Below are 27001 nucleotides of genomic sequence, written 5' to 3' on the forward strand. Positions count from 1 at the left end.
CTGGGAGACTCTGGTGCCACACACTCATTGTTTGCAGTTGCCCAAGTCTGCAAGGCTAACACAATTTTAGAGGGTAACTGTGTTCTTAGCAGTTCATGAAACTGATAAACAAAGTGAAAAGTTCGCCATCGCCTCCTGAAAAATGGAACGACTCAGCCAGACCGTCTCACCGCGTCCCCCCTATTCCAACCTCCCCCCAGCCCCCCAGCCCTGCCCACCCACCCCATCAGGACTCTCTTCCAAGGATGCTGAGTAGCCAGCAGCCCTGTGACACCTCCCTTCTAGCCTTAGGTGACTTGACTAGGTGGACACCCTGACTAAAGATGGCCAGTAAGAGTCTCTCCCTCAAAACCTTGTACCACAATCAAATGCACCACTAGTAGTTCGTTTCTGAATGTATTTTCTGCTTTCTGCTCTTTAGATAGTTCCTTATTCTCTGTGCCCTGCTCTCAAAAAGACCTTAATTTTTCTTTTTGAAATGACTGATAATAATATAAAGTCATAGTACCTCTAGGTTTGTATTAAAAAAAACAAACAAAAAACAAACTTTCCTGAAAAAAAAACCCCAAAAACCGTGTACCACGAGACCTGGAAATGATTGTCTTTGCTCATCGCCAAATTTGAAAGATGAGTGGCTATATTTGGCTGAGCCATGAGAAAAACAAGTAAAATAGAGAAAATCAGTAAGGGAAAGAGAAGAGCGAAGCAGACAAGTAATGAGAAGTAGAGACGAGACTTCACAGCCCCTGGGAGATGGAAAGAGAGCCGTTGAAACTTCCTAATTTCCTACAAGTTTCAGTGGAGCTCACTTGTACTTCCCTTGAATGCTGGCAATGTCTCTGTTTTATTTTAATAAATCCTTTTATGTGTTTTAGCTGGAGTGAGTTTCTGTTTCTTCCTACCAAAAGATCCTTGACAAGAATACCTTCAAATCCTTCTCTGAATCATAAACTTATCATTTTAATCCACCATTTCGCCTCAGCAATCAGACCCAGCCAGAGCTACTTAACTATCCGTCAAATGCATTTAGCCTTTTGCTGCCTCCGTATGTTGCTTGATAGGTTCTCTCTGCTTGGAATGCCCATCACCTACAAGTTTAAGTGTCCACATCCCAGCCAGCCTTTGAACCCCAGCTGGAAACTTCCTCCATATGGCTTCTTGGAACCTTTCTGGTAACAAGTAATTTCTCACTCCTCCATGGAGCCTTTTATGTAGGTTTCCTGGCTCTGACGCTTTCTTACTTACAATAGAGCTGTCAGTACACCCAGCTTATTTTTCCTAGTAGAGTGTAAGCTCCTGGGGGCAGAGATTTTGTCTTGTTCTTTCCAAACGTCATCAGTGTTTATTTAGCACACAGTAGACATTCAAATGCTATTTATAGAATTAGCGAATAAATGAATGATTTCAAATTACCAGAAAGCATAATTAACTGAAAAATGTCAATACTCAAATTTTAGAGGGAAAAAAAAAGACAAGTAGAGAACTTAGATCGTATTAACTATATAGTCGAAATATAAATTACAATACTTCAGAGATTAGTACAAATTCAATCAGGTCTTGAACTTAATCTCTAAGGTTTATTCCACTACCAAAAAATATCCATGTCTATGTGATTCCGTACTTCATCCATCTACAATACTCCACAAGGAGACCTGAGGTTAGTACCTGAGCCTTCAGATGCTGTATATTTTTGGTGACTAAAAGACAATCCTGTTAAAAAAAACATTGGAACTAAACAAAGAGTTAAATTTTACTTGACTAAAAAAAAGAAAAAAAAAAGGACAATCCTGTTATCCATTCACTATATAACAGTGTATATAATTATTTCTTATAACTATTTGCTTATTATCTCACTTCCACTGGAATATGAGCTGCATGAGGGAATGATTTTTATTTCACTCACCAATGTATCCCATATGCCTATAAGAGTGCTTGGCAAAGAGGTGGCACACAATTAATAATTATTGAATGGAGACTTCCCTGGCAGTCCAGTGGTTAAGAATCTGTGCTTTCACTGCAGGGGGCACGGATTCGATCCCTGGTCAGGGAACTAAGATCCTGCATGCAGCTCAGTGTGGCCAATAATAATAATAATCTCAAAAAATTTTAAAAAAATAATTGCTGAATGGATGATTGAATGATGAATGAATAGGACATATAAAAGCAGGTAAGATGTAGCCTCTGCCCTCAATCACCATCCAGTTATCTTTAGTGTAGAAGACATTTTGGGTACCTTGCCCAGATCCCCCTTACCAACCAGTGACCCCATCCCCCAGATGTTGTGTCTGCAAACAGCTGGCAGCTGCCCCCTTCCCCTGAGAACTGCACTTAGTATATGGGAACATCTCTCCCAGAAAGACCTGGGAGGTTGCACACTAACTCCAGAAGTAGCCTGTAGCCAATGGCTGACTGATAAAGGGATCTAAAAATTATCCTCCCTTGCTTTAGTGTGGGAAAGTTCTGTGGTGTTTTCACCATCTAGAGTTCCCCATGAGATCAAGCTAAAGCTAGCCTTCAGCTAAATATACATCTTTATCTGGCTCTTCCTCATCCTGCTTTTCTCACTTCCTCCCTTACAGGCTCACTGGAGAGCACTCCCTCAATAAATTGTTGTCATAAAAATCCTTGTCTCAGGCTCTGCGTAAATTCTTGGGGATTATTTATTATCTATTATGTGCCAGGCACTATTTTTAAAATAATATATCTATTTTGAAATCTAATTTAACTTAATCTTACCTTCACAACCAATTTTCAAGACAGTTATCATCTCTAAATTACTGATATAAGCTAAACATTTGCTTAATATATTCTATGTGGTCCAAGTAGAATTTGAAGCCTGATCTACCGAACTCCAGAATCTCTGTGCCTCACATTATACAACATAAGTGCAGGAAGTTATTCATATGTTTTGGGAACATTTTTTTGGGGGGGGGGAACATTTTTAATGACAAAAAGAGAACTACATGAGATTTTTGTGGCTGATCCCCAGTTAACCAGAATATGCAATTAATCACAACTTCCTGATCCTTAAAATTCAAAGTAATCAAATAGTCTCTCCTTTCCCAGACTGGCTATCCCTTCACATTCTGATGAGAGTCTGACTTAGGAGTTGATATGTTATGGAGTCTTTCAGTACTTTTCACTGCATCAGATCTTTAAGTAAATTCTTGGCCCCATGGGAAAGTAGATATCTGTTGACCTATTCTGTTGATTGATGGAGACTCTCAGACATTGAGTGATGTCCACCAAGTCCTCATAACACATCTTCAGCAGAACCAAGCATTTCAAATTCCTTACCCATGCCTCAGATTTTCAGATTGTTATCTTGCAAAAATCCACAGCTTTCACCATTACTGAGAGAGAAGAGTTCCTGATAAAAACCTGTTTTCACTTTAGTCTGATTCTACTGGTCAAGAATGGGGGAAAAATATGTATATGTGAATAATAATCATCTTTCCAGGGCAGAGTTTACAGCCTCACAGACCAGATTAAATGGAATTGGGGAAAGATAATATGTAGAATTAAATTCTTCAAAGTATTTAAAATTAAGAGAAATAGATAATTCGAACATTTCTTTTCTACTGGAGATACTTGGACTGCTTTGCTTCCAGAGCCCATCTCTTGCAGAGGCGTATTATATTTTTATAAAAGAGATTTTGAACTTCTAAACACTTAAAAATTTTTTTTTGCTTGTTTGAGAAAGAAGGGATAAATAATAGGTAGAAGTATTACAAGCCAAATGTGGGCTAGAATGATAAAACACATACATAATACCCATAGAATGGGAAATTATATTGACACTGTGGCTCATGGATGTTTTTGATGCTTTCAGTGGAACTATTAAAAAGGGATATAAGTTAGATTATGGAGTTCTGTATTCTTCTATTATGGGTATTTTTTGTTTCTATGAAAGCAGTGCTCTAGATCTTCAGACCCTATCTAGATTTGATTTGCACTTGGCAACAAAAGACTTTGTATCAAAGAAGAAAATCCAAAAAAAGAGATTTCATATAGGTCTTCTAGTATAAAAAAAGGAGAACTGCAATGTAATCCCCAGTATTAAAAAAAAAGAAATTTGTAACTTCATTCTACTAATGAGTATGCATTTTTACGTGTTTTTGAACATCTCCTGTCTCTAAAGCTGAATCTCCCCAAACAAAGATTGGCAAACATACATTTTCATTGTAATAATGAACACTTGGCTATCAACATCTCAAGTAATGATTATAACGTGAAACACAAAAATAATGTCATCAAGTGGAGAGACCAGTGCCCTGGGCCTGGGAACCTGGATTCCAGCCCTATACAAACTAACTTTGTGGTACTGGGCATTTACTCATTCTTTCTTGGTTTCGTTTTCCTCAGTTGCATATTGAGAAGATTGAACTAGACAATCCCTAGGGTTTCTTCCAGCTCTATCTTTATGTGAATTCGCATTTATGAAATTAGTTTAAGTCCTTTGGAGAAAGATCTCAAAACCTCTATAATCATTTTCCCAAATTAAGTGAATTATATTTCTCAGAGCATTTCTTTCTAGGTTATGGTAAAATGATGAAACATAGCTTTCTCCCCAGAAACATATGTCATGTTGAGACTGGCTCCTTTGAAATATATTGGTATTATTATTGAAAGCATGTTGAGGTCAGATACATGAACAAGGAAAATGTGATGGACATAGGTGAAAGGAAATTATACAAGAGCAAAGATCTGGGTAGTGACTCCAGACTAAAAAGTTTGGACAGACAACATAAATCTAGATAAGTCAGAAGTCAAGTCCAAACAAATCAGCCAATGTAACAAGAGTGAAGCAAATATGGTAGGTCAGAGCAGACAGAGTTCAGAGTCTGGGATCAGAGAATGGATAGTAATAGCATTGAAGAACAGAAAACATCAAGGAGAGATCAGATTTTAAGGTATAGCTTATTTCCCCTCTATGCTATTTATATTTATAAGTAGCTGTGTCTATGGGTGCTCACTGTAGTCAGAATAATGTGAAAAGTAATACTAATAAAGTAAGATAGTGGTTCAAGTAGGATATTGACAAAGATTTGGGAAGATTGCTTTCCATCAGAAAGCATCAGAAGATTCAGATGATTTAAGGATACTAGAGAGGAGATGAGATAAGAAAGGAGAAAGCAATATGTCTTTCTTAGACACTTGTTTTGTCCTGGCTCTGTATGGAAGGAAAACAAGCTACTCCCTACTTCCCTTTTGCTCTCATACAAAGATGAACCAGTAGAGCTAGTACCAGGGAACATGATCTGGGTAATGAAGGCAGGGCCATAATCCCCACCCTCACAGAGGACTCCTCACAATAACTGGCATAACCTTCACCTCTTTCAGAGCAACCCCCTGGGTTATACACAAGAGAACAATGTAGAAGGCCACTCGGTGTAAGGACTCTCTCTCTTATCCATCTCTATCTGGCTGTGTGTGAAAATGCTCTGACTCATTCTTCATTCAAATAGAAAAATTTAAGAGAGCAGTTGTTATAGAAATACATGGCACCATAGAAGGTTCTGTAGACACAATAAAAGTTCCTTTCCCAAGAGAGAAATCTTCTTCTGTACCAACTGACTAGTTGGAGAGGGATATTTTGATTTATATTTTCAATAAATCTTCTAGCAGCTCTATGGAGAGTATACTTTCAGGGCCATAAGAATGGAAGCAGAAAAACCAGTTAGGAGGCCTTTTAGGAATCCAAGTGAGAGATGGTAGTGACTTAGAATTCCAGCATTCACCTGTATCTGTTTTCCTCACCTTCCATGCACGTGGAAGAATTATACTTCCTTTCCCCCTTGCAGTTGGGTGGTGCTCCATGACTAGTTCTGGCCAACGGATTGGTGTAGAAATGGTACGTATTGTTTCCAGACTGGAGCATTTGATTTCTGGGTGAGACCTTCTTGTGTTCTTTTATCCCCTCAAACTGTGGCTAGTAAACTTCCAGATTGTGCAGACACTTCAATGAGGGGCCTGGAGCGAGGAAGAAGTGGAGCAGATCTCCCCGCTGATGTGCAGTGGACATGTAACAGAGTGAGAAGTAGATATTTGTTGTTTAAACCACAGAGGTTTGGGGATTATTTGCTACCACAGCATAACTTAGCATATCCTAAACAATATTGATATTAACGGTAGAAATGGTGAAAATTAAGTAGATTTGGGATGCAGTTCAGAGGTTTGATTGACAGGACTTTCTGACAGATTAGAGATAAATGGAAAAAGGAAGAAAAACCAAGGATGACCACAACAATACAATAAGCCCATAGTTGGCGTTGCTAATCAGTTATAGCTCTTGTTCATACTGAGCTCAATTCAGTTTCACAAGCCTTATTAACACAAGCTCTAGAAATGTACTAGAGTAAGAAGGAGAGATGAATGATATGACTGGCCTTACCTGGGAGAGTATGGTCTCTTGCATCTTCTACTTCTTATAGTCTTTGACTCTATTAGGGGATTAGAGTCAGATGGTTAGAATTTTTTATCATTGGGTTGGGATGAAGTGAACACAACCAAAATCATTTCAATCTCCCCCAACAATAAAACTGAGGACATTTCTATACCATTACTAACTTCAGAGAAAGTCAGGAAATAACTGAAGCATTAGAAGACATCTACCTCAATAAATATTTTATGAAAACCAAAAATCAGAAAAAAAGAACTGACTTCTTGAGTAATAACTATTGGTAGATTTAGATGTTCAAAAAACTTACCCTAAAATACTTCACCCTAAAGCTATATTTGATTGAACTAGATTTAAAAGGGAATTGACACAACAAACTGGTGAATATAACATAAAAGAAGCAGACTCACAGATATAGAAAACAAACTAGTGGTTACCAGTGCGGGGGAGAGACAATATAGGGGTGAGGGAGTGGGAGGTACAAACTATTGGGTGGAAGATAGGCTCAAGGATGTATTGTACAATGTGGGGAATATAGCTAATTTTTTGTAATAACTGTAAGTGGAAAGTAACCTTGTCAAGTTGTATAAAAGTTTTAAATTAAAACTAAAACATAAAAGGGAATTTCAAAAGTCCTTTGTTGAAAAACCTTGCCTTCATACAGGACTGTGGCTCTGACACTGATTGTGTGACTCTAGACAAGTCACTCTAACCTCTCTGAGGTTTAACTTAGTCATTTATAAATCAGGAGTAATCATGAAGGTTGTTTTGAGAATTAAATTAAGTAATGTGTACAAAACTCATTGTCAACTACACAGTAGTAGTCTAATAGGTGGAATTATTATTATTTTTAAAGAATGAACTACAGGGGTTCTCTTTCCCTTATTTTTGAGCCCACGTATAACCTGATGAAGCTACGAAGGAGACATGAGAAGTTTAAATCACTATAAATTCGAATCATGACACTGTGGCATTTTCAATATATCACTGCCCTCTGATCCTGCATATCAACTCATGCGGAAGAAATTAAATCACTATTCACTGTTAGTTATTAGAACTAATGAAATCAGTAGAGCATGCTCTCACTAATTCAAGCATTTGTTAAGCAGTTTCTTTCTCTCTCTTTTTTTAATTTATTTTTTTATTTGGCTGCGTTGGGTCTTCGTTGTTGCACGCGGACTTTCTCAAGTTGCGGCGAGCGGGGGCTACTCTTCATTGTGGTGCGCGGGCTTCTCATTGCAGTGGCTTCTCTTGTTGCTGAGCACGGGCTCTAGGCGCATGGGCTTCAGTAGTTGTGGCACACGGGCTTCAGTAGTTGTGGCTCACGGGCTCTAGAGCTCAGGCTCAGTAGTTGCGGCACACAGGCTTAGCTGCTCCGTGGCATGTGGGGTCTTCCCGCCCAGGGCTCGAACCCGTGTCCCCTGCATTAGCAGGCAGATTCTTAACCACTGCACCACCAGGGAAACCCTGTTAAGCAGTTTCTGGTAATAATCACATAGACTAATCTTAGCTTCATTCTCCCCACCCCCAACAAACCCTACTTCTAAGTGGCTGATAGAAGGAACATATCTGAACCTAGCTCCCAAATCACTCCAACACCAATTTCTCAATTCCCTAGATTTTAACAATGGAATTAAAGCATGACAGCTGAACACCAAAGATACAAGGGTATTGATAAAAGAAAGGGAGCCCACCAAAAAGAATCTTTGAGTGACCTTTAAGTTTAATGCATGCACATAACAATAGCAATTTGGTCATAAGGTTTGAAGACACCCTGTATCTCTATTAAGGGGCTGCCATGAAAAATAAAACAAACTAGTCTTGGCAACAATTTAGAAATGTGATTAAATCCAATCATGTCTAGGTACAATTTTAAAGAGTTTCTCTAATTAGATTCTGAACAAATTCAACCACATCTTGACTTTTTTCCCTTTGGGATATCCAATAACTTAGATAAGATGTGTAATGTCTATTCCCTAAGTCATTAGTTTTAGTTAACAGCTAATTGAGTCCTCGTTTTTGATATCAAATTTCCTCTTTGCATCTATCTCCAGGTCTACACAGCACAAGGCAATTAAAAAGTGGAACAATTATACAGTAAATCTAGGGAAGTTGTTAACTAATAAGATACATCAGACTCTGGGTCTGTCTAGAGTGTTTCATTCAAAATTACCTGAAGGCCTGTTTGTGGTATGAATCCACATGATAGTTTCTGATTCTCCACTATGACAATAGTTTTAAGAAATATTTATTGAACACTTATAATGGGCCAGATACTTGTGTTAGGCACTAGGAGTGCAAAAATGATTTAAACTTTCCTGCCCTCAAGGTGCTTAGAGTTTAATAAGAAAGACACACAAACCACACTGACACAATGTGATAAATGCTTAGGGAGATGCACAGGTGATGCTGAACTTTCAGCACACCTTGGCTTCCTCAAAGAGATGATACCTGAGCTGAATTTTAAAGATACACAAGAGTTATTCACACAGATGAATTAAAGCAGGCACCTCAGACACAGGAAACAGCCTGATCAAAAGAAATGTAGGAGAAAACAACTATACCCCAATTAAACTTAAAAAAAAAGTAGGAGCGACAGATTTGGAGACAATGATTTGCAGTTCAGCTTGGGATGTGTTGTAGGAGAATGAAGTAAACCTAGCAGGCATCTTGATAGAAAAAAAACAAAGCTGAGAGGAGAGTTAGGGCTGGGAATGGAGATTTGGAAGTCATCAAATGGAGCAGGAGAGGAAGACAGGGAAACACACTAAGGAAAAAGATCGTAAGGTGAGCTTGGGATCTTGAGGAGCACCCAGGCTTAAGGGGTGGAAAAAGAGGAAGAATTCATGAAGGGAAAGCAGAGAAATGATCAGAATGGTAGAAGAACCAGGAAAGAAACCCAGAATGTTGAAAGTTTCAAGGAGATGGCCAACAATGACAAATAAACACAAAAATGCAACTAATACCAGCCTAAAGCAATATGCATTCCATTTAGCCATAGGAAGAACATTTACAATCTCTTAAGAAGCCAGTGGTGTTCGAGGAGTAGGAAGGGGAGCAGGAGTTTAGATTGTGCTTCTTGACTAAGAAGAGGAGTGAGCGGAAGGAAAGTTAAAGAAATAAGAGGGCATTCTAAACTAAAGGGAAAGAAGTACTAGAAAGTAAGAGATTGACTATGTAGAGAAGACAGAAGATAGTGGAAGGGGTGAGCATGCTGTGGAAATGTGAAGGAGTGGGGAGAACGGCTTTGGATAGGCCGATGTTCTTAATATTTTTTACTGTGGTCCACTATAAGAAATACATCTCACACAGTACACCCTCAAAGATATACACACAATCATAGATGTAAAGCAAAGTTTATGAGACAATATTTACCCTTACTACATATTATGTACCCTGAAATTTTCTTTTCATTCTACTTTATTCCATTAAAAAGTGCTAGTCCTACCCTGATAGTTGATTTCATGCCCTCCCGACACATCAGGGCCCACAGTTTTAAAGAACACTGGAATGAAAGACTCTTCAATCTCTAAATCTCTAAACCTTGCAAAGTTAGAAAAAAAAATAAAGTAGGATAGAGATGAGGATAAATATATAGTTATACAGAGTAAGTTGAGGTATTTCAGTCCTCACGGCCTCACTTTTCTTTCCTTTTTTGTAGTTGAAGTATAGTTGATTTACAATGTTGTGTTAGGTTCAGGTGTACAGCAAAGTGATTCAGTTATACATACATATATATCTTTTTTTTTTTCAGATTCTTTTCCCTTATAGGTTATTACAAAATATTGAGTATAGTTCCCTGTGCTATACAGTAGGTCCTTGATGTTTATCTATTTTATATATAGCAGTCCATATCTGTTAATCCCAAATTCCAAATTTATCCCTCCCCCCTTTCCCCTTAGGTAACCATAAGTTTGTTTTCTGTGTCTATAGGTCTATTTCTATTTTGTATATAAGTTCATTTGTAATGTTTTTTTAGATTCCACATATAAGTGATATCATATGGTATTTGTCTTTCTCTGTCTGGCTTACTTCACTTAGTATGATCATCTCTAGGTCCATCCATGTTGCTGCAAATGGCTTATTTCATTCTTTTTCATGGCTGAGTAATATTCCATTGTATATATGTACCACATCTTCTTTATCCATTCATCTGTGGATGGACACTTAGGTAGCTTCCATGTCTTGGCTATTGTAAACAGTGTTGCAATGAACACTGGGGTGCATGTATCTTTTCGAGTTACGGATTTCTCCAGATATATGCCCAGGAGTGGGATTGCAGGATCATATGGTAGCTCTATTTTTAGTTTTTTAGGGAACCTCCATACTGTTCTCCTTAGTGGCTGTACCAATTTATATTCCTACCAACAGTGTAGGAGGGTTCCTCATTGTAGTTTTGATTTACATTTCTTTAATAATTAGTGATGTTGAGCATCTTTTCCTGTGTCTTTTGGCCATCTATATGTCTTTTTTGGAGAAATGTCTGTTTAGATCTTCTGCCCATTTTTTGACTGTTTTTTTTTGTTTGTTTGTTTGTTTGTTTTTAATATATATTGAGTTGTATGAGCTGTTTGTATATTTTGGAAATTAATCCCTTGTTGGTCACATCATTTGCAAATATTTTCTCCCATCCTGTAGGTTGTCTTTTCATTTTGTTTATGGTTTCCTTTGCTGTGCAAAAGCTTTTAAGTTTAATTAGGTCTCATTTGTTTATTTATGTTTTTATTTCCATTACTCTAGGAGACAGAGTCAAAAAGGTATTGCTACAGTTTATGTCAAAGAGATGGCCTCACTTTTCTTAAAGTAAAAGTTGAGGTCATCAGTTGAGTCCAGGGAGAATGGAGCAGGGTGGAGGGCATAATGAGAATGATGAAGGTATAGAAAAGTCACTGAGGAAAATGAAACAGGATGCTAAACAGAGAGAAGGAAAAGGCTGCTCAGTGGTGCTGAGGACCCATTTAAGCCAGAAAGCAAGCATTTGTTGTAGCCCCAGTCTTGATGGTTCTACTGATCAGGTTCTCAGTTCCATCAGGTTTGTCAGTTGTATTTGTTACTCTTTCACCAGAGAATCTGGTAAATTCTCAACAAATGGTTACTGAGTGAATGTTACTCTACCTAGGTGAGCTAGTTCACTACCTGAGTTGAAAATGTCACACTGGTCGTTTTAATTCCTGTCTCTTGTGCAGAAAAGATACAAGGCACCCTCCTTAGATCCTCCTCCCTCCCACCACCCCCACTAAGGCTTCCCTTGGGAGCTTCTGCCCTCAGAGAAGTGTTGAACTGTCCAGCTGACAGCACTGAGCATGGCACTTGGCACCCTGTAGGTGCAAGTTGTTTATTGATTGGCATCTAGCTTGTGATACGCTGTGGGAGTGTGCTGTATAACCAGCTTTGTGTTTATGCTGTTTGTCCAACAGGACAATTCTATGCAATGAAACTGTGAAACAGTTCTATGTGTTTGAAGCAATCTAGCTCCATTCATTCATTCAACAAATATTTATTGAACCCCGACTACATGCCAAGCACTAGGGCAAGCATAGGCATTCAGTGTGAACAAGAATGACAGGGTCCCTGTGCTTAAGGAGATAATATCCTCTCTGGGAGAGAAAGAGAGATGATTTTGTTTTATTTGGTTTGGTTTTTGAGCGATGGGGTGGGGGGGTGGGTGGACCATACACATGCAGGAAGAGAGAACAGCATGTGCAAGCTTAAGGCTGTGATGACGTGGCACATGGTGCTGGTATGTTCCAGGAACTGAGATGAAGCCAATATGACCACAGCCCAGTGATGGAGAGGACAGGCCCAGACTGGGGGTCTTGCAGGTATGTAAAAAATATCCATCTATCTCCTAAGAACAAAGGAAAGTCATTTTGGATAGGGGAATGATGAACAGATTGCCATTCCTGGATGTACCTAGGCGTCTGAATACTTATCCAATTGTTTATCCTAGTGAGGCATCTCTCAGCTGGCAGATTAGTCGCAGATCTGGTTTCTGTTTTGCTTTGCTTTGCTCTTGTAAGTATTGCCGAGCAGGGTCTGCATTTTGAGCCACTTCCCTTCCACCCTCACAATTCATTTTAATTGTCTAGGAGAATCTTCTGCTTCTCCCCCTTCCAATTTTCAGGCCAAATAGTGACAGGAGTCTTTGGAAGAAATTTACATTATTAAGAGCCTGGGGTTTGTAGAGCAGATAGGACTGAGCACTCAGGAAGTTTTAGAGGCAAGCTTAAATTTCAGTATCACAATGGAAGGCAGTACGGAAATTTCTCTTTGTCAGAGTGGAGGAGTTTGCCTCCACTCCAGTCCACAATGTTGACTTCATTCCAAAGGGGGAATCTGGGAACTGCTAACTCCATTTTGCCGTCTCAGTTTTCTTCTGGATTGCCTGTTGCCCTGGGAGCTTCGGAATTCACAGGAACAACTCCCTTCCCTTCCCTCAACTCCAGTGGTGACTGCGGTTCTAGGCTGGGGTGCAGAGCTGACTCGGGGAAGTAAACCAGGCTGGGTGTGGCAAGGGAAACTAAGCTCCCAGGTCATGCACAAGGTTTATGTCTGGTGCCTGCAAATCCCCAGGCAGAATAATTCATTCAAATGACAGCAGAGTCCTGCTCAAGGTGGGTGCCCAAGATTCAAGCACAGCTGTACCTCAGGGAGGCCTGGCAGTCTTGCCCCTGCGGGCACGGACATGGGGCTGATGCACTGTGTGTATTTTATTCAAAACACCTGCTCCTTGACAAGGAGCCCATGACTCCAGTCTAAAGCAACCACCTTCGTTAACTGTGAAGGATGGAAGCTATTGTCGCCTTACGAGAAAAAGCAGGAGCTGTTAGTTTTGTAATTATCTCCACTCCACTTGCTGACCTTTGACTTCTGCCTCTTATGCATTCTGAAACTCACCCTCCCACCCTGCTAAATCAACCCCAGTTCTGGGAAGTTTTGCATTTTCCCCTCAGCTCTTTGGACCCATCAAAGAAAAATTTCTTTAATTTAAAAAAATGTTCTATGATTGCAATGAAATGCAATTAACTCAACAAACAGACCTGGCTTTGAGGCCGAGCTCTGTGTTTTACTATTTCAGCAATCTAACCCCACAGAACCTTAGTTTCTCAGCTATACCATAGTGGAGATAATAAAAGTCATGTCGATGGGTTGTTGGGGAGATTAAATTCAATGAGATGATGCAGTGATTGGCACATAGCACATGCTCAATAAAGCATACACTATGTCCTCCACTAATCCAGGCAGGAGTGGATCATCTGGGGATTGATCTTATAGAGAAATCTTGGACACGAAGAAAATCTGAAGTTTGTCCACTGCAGCTCAGTTCTGTGTCTTCTTTGGTGGTGCAGAATTTAGACAGGATTTCTAGCAGCTCTAACTGCCTAGGTGAGGCGGTGTGGGTGGGGATGAACCACCTGCTAGACACAGCTCTGCGTTATACAGATGTGCTTCAGGACTGTGTGTGCCCTTCCAAACAAGTGGATTCATGTAATGGAAGTACCAGTATTCTTTATGTAGAGTCCAAATGCAGAGACAGGTTAGTTCCAAGCCAATAAACTCAGGGTTCCAAAGTCTTAATTTCCTAGAATTTGGTGAAATCCTCCCATAAACTGCTGGTGGGTGAGTTTGGAAACAACAGGCTAATCAATCCCATGCTTCATCCCTGTCTGTAGCTAATTCCACAGCGTGGAACCTTCTCACTGGGCCTTGGGGATGCTCTCTTTCACAGCCCTCCATTGAGGTGACTCATAGCTTGTTTACTGAACCTAGGATGGGTTTCTGGGCTCTGTGCAAAGTGTTCCGGAAACAGCCCCTGTCCTTAAGTTCCCTTCCAGTCTTCTGTTTGTGAGTAAAATTGTACTTCTCCTTGTCCCCAAACATACCTGGTTCTTTGCTACCTCCAGACCTTGGCTTGCGCTGTTTCACTTCTGGAATACCGTCTCTGTTCCCTCCTCTCCTCCCTAACCCTGTTATCTCTGCTTGTCAATATTCTTCCTATTTGATTTAAGCTCTGTTCAAATACCACTCCCCCTTCCTCCTCTGAATTCTCAGCTTAAAGTCCTCATCTTCTTCAAAGAATTACTTGGAGTATCATTTCTCCATGTATACATTTCTCTCCCCTAATTCAGTGTAATACGCTAGGGAGAGAAATCATCATTACTAGTCTTGGTGTCTCCCATGACATGTATAGAACTTAACAGTGGACACTAAAGTTTGAGTGATTGATTGAGTGAATTCATTCATTCCACAAATATTTACTGACTGCCCACTATGGACCAGGCACTGTTCTAGATGTAGAGGATACAGAGGTGATTAGATAGGCAAAGCCCCTGTTCTTGGGAGTTCACATTTTGTATGAATAAATTCCAGAATTGTTTAAAAAGTAAAGGCAAGAGATGTTAAAAAAGAACAACAAACAACAACAACCAAAAAACCTTGATGTTATCACAAGACAAGAAACTATTGCAAATATCTACTCTCTTTGTTATTCCTATCCTGATTTTCCCATCGACTAATATTTGATTTAAATTACTACCTTCTATTGTTTAGTATTTGCTGGGAACTCTGCTTAGTGCTTCACAGAAAATATTTCATTTTATCGTCACAACAATGCTAAGAAACAAGAACTAGTAATCCATTTGAGGAAACCATAGCCCCTGAAGGCTAAATAGCCTACCCAAGCACAAGAGCGTAAGGGAATGAAAACGCTGAGATTAGAACCCCACTCTACCTGACTCCACACAGACTATCTCTCAACCACTGTGTTGTATCAACCTTCAACCTTAGCAACAAGAGTCTCAATGCCATAAACCACATGACCTACAGTTTGCATTTGTTGGTCTTCTACTAGGCAAAGTTTCCCTGAAACCAGCCTTCGTTGCCAAAACTTTGCATGCCCTTTCTGATATACATTATCAACTGGAAACATTTTCTCCATAAATTTCAACAAGTTCAATTGCTACATTTAGAAAAACATGAGTCCAGTGGTTCCTTTCTCCAAAGATCATGTGTTGGGACAGCAGCCATTGTTAACCTGGGGTTCACCGTGTCACAGGCAGCAACAGCTTAACCCCTTGGCAGGATTGCCACCCCCATCCACCCAACATGGCAAACTACTCACAACGTGTCCATTCTCCACACATTGTCAATGATTAATTTATAAATCACCTTCTAAAGCTCTCATGATTTCAACATAAGATGCCCCTATTGGGATTTGTTACGATTCTATCCAATACCATCCCTGTGGGAAGCAGATCCAAACAGAATCAGTTGACCTTACAGGCAGATTCATGCAGTCCTTAACATAAGGCGTTGCGGAGCCAGCCCCCGGTGGAGAACAACGGTCTTTCAAATTTATTATCTCCACTGACTATGTCTGGAACACACCCCTCATTCGATAAATGTTTGTTGAATAAATGAATGAGTAAATGATTTTTTGAATCACTCTGAAAATAATTTAAGGTAAGATGTATTGTGTGGCCAAAAGAACACTGAGCTTGCCGGTTTAAAAAAACTAAAAAAGAGAGTTTAATTCCTGGCTCTGCTAGTTAAGACCTGTGTTGTGTGTGGCATCATGCAAGTAAATGAACTGCTTTACAGTTGCTATAAAGTGAGGATAATATTATTTGGTCCCACTGTTGAGAAGAAAAAATGGAATAACATGACAGAGCACCCAACAGAGTCTTGGTACACGGTAGGTCCTCACTGTTGTTCCTCTTCTTCCAAAAAGAAAATCCACTTGGCTGGGTTGCACTTTTCTGTAAAACATAAATGGAAAGAGTTAGATTAGATCTGGGGTACACTCTTCTCTTGAAACTCCTTGTTATTTGGAGAAGGGGGTATGGGGTAGGGGTTCTATAATTTTAAAGTCATTGACGGGCCAGAGGCAAGTGCTGAGTTACTCTACTTGCTGGGAAGTTAGCAGTGGCACATTATCTCACAATGGCCAGGTTGTTGTGCTGCTTGAAATAGCTGCAGGATTCACAGGAAGACTGTAAGTTAGTTGAACTTCATAATGGAGGGAGTTTCAAGTAACCAGAAGTTCCAATTATCCCACATCAGTGAATGTTACTCTCATCTTCCAGAGGTTTTCAGTCCAGTGATCTGATCTATCTCCAGATATCGCAGAGTCCAAATAAGGGAGAATGAAGTGAGCAAGATCTCAAGAAAACACTCAAGAGTGCTTGAAACACGATAATGTAATGTCAGCTCATTTGACTTTTTCACCCATTTCCACAGGCTTTGCCATCAAGTAGCTTCAAGAACTGTAGGTAAAGCTCAGGGCGCAGGTCCCGGGTACAGAGCAGACTCTCAAGAAATGTTACTGCCTCTCCTCACTCTTCCCCTATAAGGGATCCTCATATCACAGCCACGGTATTTGGGCAAAAGCTAAAAGTTGATCAGAGAAAGAGGAATAAGAGAGTGCAGGGCAGTGGCTTTAGCAGCTACCAAGCTAGTGGCTTTGAGCATGTTTTTCGCCTGTGTAACTGAGTGACAACCACTTGCAAGTTAATTGTCTCTTTCTACCCTCTTATTGGTTCTTTGAGATAGATATTATTATCCTCCTGGTGACAGATAAGGACAACGGCTATTAGAAAGGTTAGAAAGTTCCCCAAGATCACACAGCTTGTGAGTATTAAAGCCTGATTAGAACCCGAGGTCCTTTTGACTGCAGATTATGGCTCTTATCTCCATACCTCCAGATCTTCAGCTCTAAAATGGCATCTTAATCTTTTCCCAGCTCTAAATATCTAGCCATTTATTATTTAAATCATTCAAAAATATTTGAGGTTCTACTATGCTAGGTAGAGTTGGGTGATATTGGGAAGAGTAAAACATGAAATTTAAGATCTATGTGGACACACATAATAACACAAGACAGAAGTAGAGACAGTCCCCAAGGGGTTCTGGAAAAAGGGCCCAGGGACTTTAGAAGAGAAAGGAATTTGTCTTGCTGAGCAGGCAAAATGAGACTTCCTGGTGGAGAAAGAATCTGCTCTAGACCTCAAATGTCTACTCAGTGTCCAGAGCAAGAAACTCTTCTACTTCCCAGGGACTGAAACTCCTGAGCTTTTTCTGCTTCTCCATTAAAGTTGAGAGAACCCCTCTGTGAATTGAGAGCTTGATGGTATTTTGGACAATTTAAAAGCAAGAGAACTCCGAGTGCCCATAATAAAGTACACTTCAAAATGCTTGCTTTAAAAGGCCATGACATTTAAGGTTCAGTTCACCTAAATTCTTCAATTCATCATCTTTGTCATTTATTCCATAAATCATGGACACATGGACATCCAAATAATACAGAAACCTTACCATCAAGCTTCTCCTCTTGGATTGGGAGGGTACAGTGTTTGGATTTCAAACCTTTGACACTAAACAGAGCTCTGCTTGGGTAGAAGTCATGCTATGGCAACAGCAAACACAAGGACACTCAGTATTTGCCAGATGTGGTTCTAAGTGCTTTACATATATTATTCTCATTTAATATACACAGTTACCCTATGAGGCAGATACTATTAATATTCCCATTTTGCAGATGAAACTCCAAGAGGTTAATTAATTTGCCAAATGTCATCCAGCTAGTAAGTGTCAGAGCCCAGGAATAAACTGAAAAAGCCCAGGTCTGGAGAATATGCTCATCACCACTATTCCACATGGCTTCCTTCTATGCTTACCCAGATTGATTTACCTGGTTTAAAAGTAATAAAGGAAGAAAAACTAGCACTATTTTAATATTTGGGGAAAGCCAAAAGTGTTTTGTTGTTTGCTCATCTTTTTGTTTTACTGTCAACTTTTGGTTCAATGCATAGTCATAGTTTAGTGGTCTCAATTTTGTAGGTTTAGATTTGAAAAATTATTGTTAAAATGTTTGTATTGCTATTTTCCTAACTATAAATGTAAATCAAGGTCATTGTAGAAAAATGTTTAAATACAGAAGAGACAAAAAAGAAAACAAGTCACTTATGAAGTAACCCCTGTTTACACTTTGGAGTATTTTGTGGTCAATTATTTTTTCCTATGTAGAGCTTTAGCTTTGCCTTCTAGATATGCCTATTGAGGATCATGGTATACCCAGTTTAGTTTCTTGATCTTTGTCCATTTTGTACCTTGTTACTAAAAATTCTTCTGAAGAAGAATGCCCTCTCATTTTGAGGGCAGAAAAATATTCCACCAATTGGATATTCTATGGCTTATTTAATCAAACCTCTGTTTTAAGCATTCAGACTGTTTCCATTTTCCTAATTAAATAAATGCTTCAATAAGCATCTTTGTACATTTTTATAACTGATATTACTTTCTTAGGCTTTGTTAAGATTATATCAGATTTGCTTAACTAATTAGTTCCACAAATACTAAGTATCTACAATGTGCCAGCTGCAGGGCCTGAGGATACTATGGTGTTACTGGGTCAAAGGGGAGGAATATGGTTAAGAATCTTGACATGTGGCTCAGTGCTTCATTTGAAAGGTTGTTCTAGTTATTTATGCTTTGTGAGCTGTTTAAGAGTTTGCATTTCACTGAATCCTATATGGATTAAGAAACATATTTTCCAGTTTGAAAGATGACAATTATGTTTCATTGTTGCCTTTGTATTTCTTTGATTTTGAGTGAGGTTATACTTTTTGGTGTATTTATTATTCATAAATGTTTGATTTTTAAATTATTGTTCAGGCCTAGTCTAATTGAAGAAATTTCCCATTTCATATTTCTTTATAGCTTGAGAAAATGCAAAAATACTGCCTGAAAGCCTTAATGTTGCCTTTTAGTACCCATAAAAGTCAAGGTCAGGCTTTTGATGCATCCAGCTCTCAGAAATCCGGGTTACTGGAGAATATCAAAAATGGGCCTACTGTATGAACTGAGGGCTTAGAATTACCTGGGCAGGGATAGTAAACAAATTTGGGCAGAGGTATAAAATCTGTTGGTCTCCTGGCTGAAGGAAGTTAACTGTATTAATAGTTGGAGTTCTTCTTTCTACAAAATAGTTTTTAAATCCTAGTTTTGTCTCTAAGGTTAATTGTTACTTAATATAATAGCATAAATTAGCATAGTCACGTCACTTAATGGAACATGTGCATTTCACTGAATCTTAGATGCATAAAGTATTTCAAAGTACTTTAAAAAGATTTTCACAATCTATTGTCAGAAATGATGTCCATTTACCTTTGCCATATTCCATCAGTTAGAAGTAATTAGGTCTAGCTCACACTCAAGTGGTCACACAAGGGCATGAAAATCAGAAGGTGGAGATTGTTGAGGACTGTCTCCGAGGCTGCCACTCACACTCTCTACGCTTTATGGTTTTATTTTCTTCATAGCACTTATCATTAGCTAAAATTATTTGCTTATGTTTTTATTGTGTATCTCCCTTCTCTAAACCGTAAGCTCCAGAAGGGCAGGGGCTTTGCCTTGTTTGCCACATTACTCCCAGAACCTCAACTGTAACTGGCACATAGTAGGTCTTAAATAAACATTGTTTAGTTATGTAATTAATTTATTTATTAATCTGATAGACTACAATGGACTGGGAAAGCAGTATTTTAGTGGTCAAAGGCAAAGTCTGTTAAGTCAAACAGACCTGACTTAAATTCCTGTCTTTGCCACTCACTAGCTGTGTAACCTTGGGCACATTGCCTCAATGTCCACATCTGGAAAATGGGGATAACAATATGTACCTTGCAGAGTTATTGGAATTCACTTTAATCATATATAGAGACATGCAATATCATATATATTCACTTTATATCATATTGTATATATGTATTCTATTGTATTTATTTTATTTTGTATATATACACATATATATTTTAATACTACCTATATTTTATACTATACACAGTATATATTTTATATAGTATATATATTTTATATTTTTATATTTATTTTATATGTAGTATGTGTGTGTGTGTATATATATATATATATAAAGACAGAGAGAGAGAGAACTTGGTACACAGTAAGTGTCCAGTACATGGTCATTATCACTACAATTATTACAATTCAAAAGATGATTCTCCTGACCTGTGGGTAAACTCAGCCCAGCAACTGATGCTTTGCACTGGGCTCCTTTGCTGTGAACAGCTGCCTGAAGAGGAGGGTGTGTGTCACTTCCTCGCACCCACCCAGGGTCTTGTTTGGCCAAACTTAGCCATAGAGAAGGAGAAGTTGAGGGCGGGCATCCCAAAGGAGAGATCCACATTGTGTGGAGCTCGTTTCTAGTTACTCCCCAGCTCTTGGCCACTGCCCTCAGGTCAAGCTGCTGACCCTCACCATGAGCTTGTGCCAACCCCTCCACACTCTTTCACCCTGGGACCCTAGTAATGGAGGGGGAGTCCCTGCTCTGCAGTTTCCCAGTGCCACCTGGGGTTTGGGAGCTAGCTGCGCCTGACCCCAAAGGAGGGCAGGGCTCTATAGGAAACCAACCCTTGGCACATGTGTAGACCATCTGAACTAAGCGCCAGGGCCACGATCTGATGAAACAAGAGAAGTCAATCAAATTGGGGTTAAAATTTTCCACTTACAGCAAATGGTTCAGAGTTTCACACTAAACAACAACAATACCTACACACATTTATAGTAATAATGTGTCCATTAGGTCTTTGTCCACCTACTTCACAAACATTCATTTAGTACCATGTACCAAGTGGATTCACAGATGGGAGAAAGGATATAATAAAATCATGACAGAGTGCCGCAGGAGCTTGGAGGGAACACCTAATTCAGATAGTTATAAGGGAAAAAAACCATTGAAATGGGTTTGGAGGAATAAGAGATTCCTTCCTTCAACTCATACTTATCAAGCTCTTACTGTATGCTCTATGCTCAGGGAAGTGCAAGGTAATGGAGAAAAACAGTGAATAAGGTACAGTTCCTGCCTTCAAATTGCTCATGGTGCTGCGGGGAATCAATCGGTAGGTGGGAAGTCTCCTGGGAGTAGATGGGTGCAGGACTTTAGGAAAGGGAAGTCCATGGCTTGTTTGGGAGACAGTATGGTAGGTTGGCTAGAATATATGAAACGCAGGGTGAGGGGAACCTGGCGGGAGTCGGTGGGAGGCAGCCTGAAGGGAGAGGTTTGGTCTCGATATGAAGAGCCTCATGCCAAGCTAAGGAAGTTTCCACAGTATTCTGTAGGCAATGTCAGGCTGTAGAAGGTGTGTGCAGAGGAATGATGTTACTGGATCCGTGTCTACAAACACCCCTCAGGCACTTGTGTTATGTATAGGCTGGGGAGAACCGTTTTCCAATTTTCCAAGCAAGAAATGACTGGGCCCTGACCTAAGACATGGGCAAGTGCAGAGAGAGAGAGATGGGGAGGGATTCAAGAACTAGATCAGAGGAAGAAAAACTATCACATATTGGGAAATAACTGCCTATTCTCAAAGGATGTTAGAGTCCTTTTGAATCACCTACTCCATCTCTGTTTCACGGATCAGAAAACATTCTTCCAGGAAGGTCAATAATTTGCCCAAGCATACAGCTGCCAGCTTTATCCAGTCTGAAGTGACATCAGTAATTTTGGTTAATGCCATATGTATTAGTTTCTTCGGGCTGCTGTACCTCAAACCAGGTGCCTTAAAACAACAAATTTATCACCTCGCTTTTCTGGAGGCTAAAGTCTGACTGAAATCAAGGTGTCAGCAGGGCTGGCCGTGCTTCCTCTGAAACCTGTAGGAGAATGTGGTTTCCTGGCAATCTTTAGTGTTTCTTGGCTTGTGGATGAAGCATCCAATCCTCTGTCTTCAAACTGCATTCTCCCTGTACATGTCTATCTTCACACCATCATTATCTTGGAAGGACACCAGTTATATTTGATAAGGGACAAGCTCTACTCCAGTATGACTTCACTTAATTTAACTAATTACATCTGTAATGAACCTATGCCCAAATAAGGTTGCATTCTGAGGTACTGGGGGTTAGGACATCAACATATTTTGGAGGAGGGACACAATTCAACCTATAACACCATATCAAATTGTCCTGACACAAAATGGCACTCTCTTGGAATAAATTGGCTTCACCTTGCCTAAATACAGGAAAGGATCTGCTAGGGCCTATATACAGAGGTCCAATCAATCAAAAACAAGCAGGTCTGGGCTCTTGGTTAAAGTGCTGTTGCAATTTTACCCATTTCTAACTTCTCTGCTTGGATTTGAAATGATTGTAATAAGGGAGGCAGGTCAGGAGATCTCAGATTTCTGTTTCATTGTATCCCTACTCAGTATCTCCATTCTGCTGTCCTAATACGGGCTGATCTTTCACAAATCCCTGAGCTTTGCTCACAAGCTCTCAGTTTATCTCTCTGTAAAGTGGGAAGAAGGTATCTTCTCAATACCTTCTGCAATAAGTCTTGAGTGAACAGAGAATCTAAGACATTATATCTTAGACAGCAAATGCATATTTCAAGAGAAAGGCCCTGTTGAAATAATAGAACGTTACCATTTCTGTAATCTTCTTGACTGCTGACTAAAGAGGAACCAAGGAGTCTAAAATAGCTAATTTGGTCTCGCCCAGGAAGTACACCCCCCCACCCCGACTTCCTCCTGTCTTCTCCTCCGGGCACCACAGCTGCTCTGACCTCTAATCTGCCCTGGGGCTTTCACATCCCCTCAGACTCCCAGTCTGTCCCAGTCGCAGAACGCTTTTCTAAATTCTGAGCACAAGAAGCATGTCCTCTTCAGGGATGTTTTGATGAAGAAGGGGATGAACAGGATGGGTTCAGATACTTGATAGTTCCATCTTTCTTGTCAAGAGTGCCAGGGCTTTAGAGAAAGCCCACCGCATTCATCTCAAGGCTTCCAGAAAAGTGAAACTTAGATCACAATAAAGCCACCTTCATTTGGAGTTTGGGGTCATTCAAACAGAGCCTGAGCTGAAATTTAATTTCGTCCTAGCAGTAAGGATTTGCTGAGCAAATTAATGCTAGAGTGTAAACAAGGCTTCCCAAGTACGCCTAAGAGCCTGTAAAGGACGACCCGCTTTCAAGGCTTGGAAGCAATCCTTTTTCATGCTAATTACAAACCCTTCGGTATTTGTGAAAGCGGGTCCCTCTGGGATTTCTATTTGCCAACAAGTTGTTTATTTCCAGTGTAAAGGGGGCGGTGGGTCTATGAATTATTGAGTAGCTACAACGCGCCTGCCTGTGCTCAGTGAGAGATTGTTCCTCTGTATCTTCACAGCCATCCTTGAAGCTAAGCATTGCCCCAGTCTGCACCCGTGGAATGGAGATTTGACCGCAAGGGGCAGAGCTAGTAAGTAGTGGAACCGGGATTCAAACTTGGGTGAATCTGATCTCCAGAACCCGTATGCTTTCCTCCAGCAGAACCACCCTTTGAACATGTTAGGTCTGCTTTTCTCTGAAATAAATTCCCAAAGTCAGTCTTCTCAATATTTCAAAATGGCTTGGCCCTAATTAGCCCTAATCAGCTAGCTTTTCTCAACTCTGTCGTCATTTCAGTAATGAGGAAAAAAAGAGGCATTCGTCCAAGAACCAAGCTGTCGAAGGAGAGAGAGGTTACGGCAAGTCTGGGCTTATAAAATCCTAGTCCGCGGTGCTTCCTGAGACCTATGACACTGAAGGAGACCAGGTGGAAAAGCACTCCCTCTTTGTTACATATGTTTTGCTTTTGGAAAGATGTTTCCACCACTCGCAGGAGAGATGCCTCTGGCCTTATTGCCCATTGTCCTCCCGCAGTGCAGGCTGGGTAGGTGAGGAGCCCACCTGGGAAGGGTAAGAAAGAGATGGGATGCTGCGTGAGTAGGTTTAACCTTTTGCGCCCTTTTCCGGGTCTGCTGTCACTGTATACTAAGGTCAGAAAAACTAACAAAATGCCAGAAGATAACTGCATGTTCTCAGCAGTACCACAAAGCTCTACCCTCACCAGCGTGAGCCGACTTCTGCAAGTCACCTCATAACCTTCCCACTTATTTTTAAAGCATACACAAAACACATTTTAGTGCAATTAGAGAACTGGAGCTTTTGACCCAGAAATGAAACAGCTGTTGACTTCCAGTCTGCCCGTCATTAGAGAGGAGACTTGAAAAATCAGAAGCAAGTTCAAACTCTATAAGGTACAGTATTGAACTTCATATGTAGCTCATGGGCCCCAGAGCTGCCCGGCAGCACATAATGCATGAAACGAAACAGGTTTCAAACAGTTATAAGGCACGACATATAAATCAAGCCTTTAAAATATTTATTAATGCTGCATTTTTAATTGCCAAAAAGTATTCGCCGGAGAGCATAGCTATGACTCTTATTACCCATGGGACTGGCTGTTTGAACGCGAATAATCTTAACTGCTTGCACGCCCATTGGTACCCTTTCAGCTGAGGAGCCATTGAGTCTCAGCTTCAAGTGCAGAGGAAGTGCAAAGAGCCTCTGCACTTCAGAGCTGAGCTTGCTTTGCTAGGAGACCGTTGAGCAGAATCCCAGCGCGCTCTGATTCATTCTGCCTGCTGATTGGCGGTTCTCCTGGCCGCTGACGTCATCCTGTTGCTGGGTGGAAAACTTCTGCCGCACCGTCCTCGACACTGACTTCATTCAGATTGTCCTGAAGGGGACGGTGTACCCAGCAGTGAAATCAGATTACAGCTCAAATGGAATTAGAAGGTCTTCTTTTTGTGTGATCGTTTCAGTTACCTTACGCCTCTTAAATGATAGCGTGCTTCCCCCTCCCCCATAATCTAGCAACCCGTTTTGTGTGGCAGTGTCTCCTCCAGGCCACCCAACCCCCAGCACGCTCTAGAGCACCATTTTCCTTTGAGTGTAGATGGAAGGTGTTTTAAATATCTCCCAGTTGAGGCTGGCTTTCTGACTAGTTTACGTTTCCCTTTATCAACAGATTTGAAGTATGTCCTTACTTGCCATAATGATTGTTAAGTAGTGCTTTGGACTTTCTATAATAAACCCTTTCTAGCTTTCATTTATTCTCCCAGTATTCTGTGAGGCACAGAAAACCAGGAGAAGTGAGGGCTCACTTGTCTATTGCCTTTTACAGATTGCAAAGCCCTTTTTATGTGCATCATCTATTTGTCCCTCACAGCAATCCCATGAGTGAGGTACTATTACCTCCCCGATTTTGTAGATAAGGAAACAAGCCTCCAAATATTAAATTCTTTACCAGCTACATAGCTCAAAAATGACAAGGTGGGGGACTCAAACTCAGGTTTTCTGACCTTAATTTCTGAGTCCTTCCCACTTGGACATAGCATCTTCTGGTCCTGGGAAATTAAGTGGTTTGCAAGAGCCAGTGAGGAGTAAGGAGCTAAACCAGTGCCAGCACCCACCAATCCCCCCTCTCCCTACAGAGCCTTTGCTTCTAAACCTCTTGCTAGATCTCAAGAGGTTTTCTTTAGAGGTGTTCTTAGGTACACATTTATTTTAGAAATTTCTAGGCTTTCACAAGCTTTTTACTTATTAAGTGCAGCTTTGAGGGGGAAAAAATAGAAGCCTAATAATTTAGATGCACATTTGCATACGTTACATAATGCTTCTATAAGGGGTAAGAGTCTCTAGTTGCAGGCTTATTTTAACTTTTAATAGAATGACTTTGACAGAGCAGAAATAGCAGGCTTAGTACCCAGCTCAGGTGCTTAGATGTCAGAGACATTTTTGCCCTGGCAAGTGGGGCTCCTCCTCATCTCTGAGGAGACACTAGATTTCTCTTGTCGATCTCCAGCTGGGATGATTAACTGCTCTTTGCTTGGCTTTCATCTTGCCTGGCACAGATTTCTCTTTCATCACATTCATTGCTCCAAAGCCTTTCTCTCTTGAACTTTTCATACCCATTTGAAATAGTTCAGCTTCCCCAAGTTCCTTTTACATAAGCAGAGCAAAAAAAAAAAACATGGAGCCCCTGGTTTGCTCAGGTGAAAACAATTCTCCCTCCCCCATCCTTATTTTTCAGTGAGACAGAATCCTTCAACAAAGGCTGAAGAGACAAAAATGTTGGAGGAGGGAACGTGGGAGTGAGGGGCACAGATGACTCAGACACCAAAGTGTAAGTTTTTATTTTCTCTCTCAATCTTTGTGGCTGCAGCCCCCAAACACATAGCACTAGGACTTACGTTTCACAACTGACATAGCTGATTTCATGGACTTTACATGCTTCTATCATTTTCCCAAGAGTTGCCTTTTTCCCTCTGGGGACATTGTGGGACCATGTGTCCCCCTCCATCCTCCTGTCTCTCGCTTGCTGTGTGTGACTGATGCACACACGTCACTCTCGATTTCAGCAAAATGCTCTCTCTGAAACTGGCTTCGTTTCACACTGCTCAGATGTTCATGTTTTCACTGCCTGTGAAAGTACAAACTTATTGATTTTTATCTTTCTGGGTTATTTTAAGGTAACAAATAATTTTTCATATTGAAAAATAGAATCGGTCTCATGGACACTCCAGAGTGAACCTAGACAGTTCTGACATCCAGATGTCCCCTCTCTGTTCTGTGAACACAGCACACCTTCGCTCCTGCTATCCTTTTGCCTGAAATGTATGTCTTTAAAAATGCACAGTTAAGACAGTAAATGTTTGGGAAAAAAATCCTTGGCCACATAGCTAGTTGATGGCAGTCAAAGCTAAAATGAGATTCCAACCTCACTT

At 40.3% G+C, this 27001-nt stretch overlaps 1 long non-coding RNA gene across 1 annotated transcript; it reads left to right on the plus strand.

The window, feature by feature from the left end:
• Nucleotides 1-12138: 12138 nt before the first annotated feature.
• Nucleotides 12139-26392, plus strand: LOC132369707 (uncharacterized). The gene is made up of 3 exons (XR_009504464.1): nt 12139-12222; nt 23578-23649; nt 26308-26392. It is a non-coding gene; the product is annotated as an uncharacterized LOC132369707 (long non-coding RNA).
• Nucleotides 26393-27001: the final 609 nt, after the last annotated feature.

Source organism: Balaenoptera ricei, chromosome 8, assembly GCF_028023285.1.
Source record: "Balaenoptera ricei isolate mBalRic1 chromosome 8, mBalRic1.hap2, whole genome shotgun sequence".
Lineage (NCBI taxonomy): Eukaryota > Metazoa > Chordata > Mammalia > Artiodactyla > Balaenopteridae > Balaenoptera > Balaenoptera ricei.